The sequence below is a fragment of the Leucoraja erinacea genome, chromosome 5 (genome assembly GCF_028641065.1).
Source record: "Leucoraja erinacea ecotype New England chromosome 5, Leri_hhj_1, whole genome shotgun sequence".
NCBI classification, from domain to species: Eukaryota; Metazoa; Chordata; class Chondrichthyes; order Rajiformes; family Rajidae; genus Leucoraja; species Leucoraja erinaceus.
Genome location: NC_073381.1, coordinates 33682224 through 33683994, shown reverse-complemented (window position 1 = coordinate 33683994; position 1771 = coordinate 33682224). Strand labels below are relative to the sequence as shown.

The 1771-nt window shown below is 54.8% G+C and overlaps 1 pseudogene; it reads left to right on the top strand.

The window, feature by feature from the left end:
- Positions 1–650: 650 nt before the first annotated feature.
- Positions 651–754, top strand: LOC129697742 (U2 spliceosomal RNA; annotated as a pseudogene).
- Positions 755–1771: the final 1017 nt, after the last annotated feature.

The window sequence follows — 1771 nt, the reverse complement described above, 5'->3', positions numbered from 1 at the left end:
GAGTGCCAACTTCACCCCATACGGGGTGGAGGGAAAAAACAGAGCCAACAACCCACAAAACAGTGGGTTGTATTAGTGCTCTGGCATTTTTTTAAATTAGCGGGTCCCTAGGAACAGAAGGACCAGCCCCATAAACACCGGGGTCGGTCCGAGCGGCTCGAACCCGACATGGAGGGAACGACGTTCACCAGGGGAAAAAATTAAAAGTCGGGAACAGCAGGTAAGAGACTCTGCGTTTCCTTCCACTTACCCTTTAGGGGCAGACATGGACCGGGTCCATGTAAGCTGCAGAAAGACCGCGGAGTGCAGGCAGCCGGCAGGAGAACAGCAACGGCAGCCAGCAGCAGCAGCAGGAGCACCGGCAGCGGCAGGTGCAGCAGCGGCAGCCGACAACGGCAGGAGCAGCAAAGGCACTTCGACTCCCGGAGGGGAAAACACCTGTGCCCGACTTCGCTCCCGCAACAGGGGGCAAATTCATTTCTGGGGCAGTATGCCAGTCTCGCTTTGGAAGCGAGTCTGGCTTGAAGCAGCGCTAACGGCCAGCGCCGAGGCCAAGGACATTGCAGTGCAGTTGACTGGCTGCAATCCACCGTGAGGGACCAGTAATGTGAGTACCGGGGTCGGTCCCAGCGGGTTTTTTAGTTAGAGTGATCGCTTCATGGCCTTTTGGCTAAGATCAACTATAGTAGCTGTTTATTATCAGTTTTAAATCTGATACGTCCCTTATCTAAGGACCATATAAGCAGGAGTCCCCAGAACTGAGGGCATTAGAGTGGAGTTGACCGGCTGAAATGACCGCGAGGGACCAGTACCGTGAGTACCGGGGTCGGTCCCAGCGGTCTGAGATAAACGAGCAGCCAGGAGCGCTGAGAGCGTTGGAGCCGGGTTAAAGGAATAGATTAGGTGGAATCAGCTGTGCCAGATGTCCTCCACACCGGCCATATCCACTCCACGGAAGAAAGGACAAAGCTGGAGAAGGAGGACCGTGGAACAGCGGGCAGCCAACAGCAGCCAGCGGCACTTGAATCAACCGTAGTGGGATCAGCTGTGCCCAATGTCGGGCCTGCACCGGCCAGAGCCATGCGGCCGAGCGGTAAGGCTAGACACAAATCAAACAAGGTCGTGGACTCACAAGGGTCCGACTTTGCATAACCGCCGGCGACCAGCGCCCGAGAGCGCTGGAGGAGGTAGAAGTGGTGTATGGAGCCTTCCTCCAACGTGATAAACCCGCAGCAGCACCTTTTTTGAGGGCTGCACAGTGCTTCTACCCCATCAGAGGGGAGCACTGCGGGTCAGTTCTGGGCTGACCTGCAAGAGGGGTCCGCAGAACAAAAAACAAGTGGGCAGGAGGTAAGCCCCACATGGGTACCCCGTGCGGGACCCTAGAGATCTCTAACTCTATAAAAAAGAGTAGGCAGGACCCTGATGGGCCAGAGCCTGGTAAAACAACGTCCCATGATCCTAACACAGCAGGGACTCTGCTGGACATGGTGGCTGATTACTTTAACCAAGTCAAACATGGGTAGACTTGGATCCAGGATGGCAATAGTATTACTATATGTCTGGCCACAAACGCCAACAAGAAATATTTACAGAGACTGGCCAGACATCTGCCACCTGGCAACGGTGAGGCATTACAGGTGCCCAGTGTAAACCAATGCATTTGGCAGCATATGGGGACAAACATCAGGAACCAGGACCTCAAGATCCAGAGAACCTTAAAGGGATTGACGGAAGGCATCATAGCATACACCCGCACCCTGGACTAAAC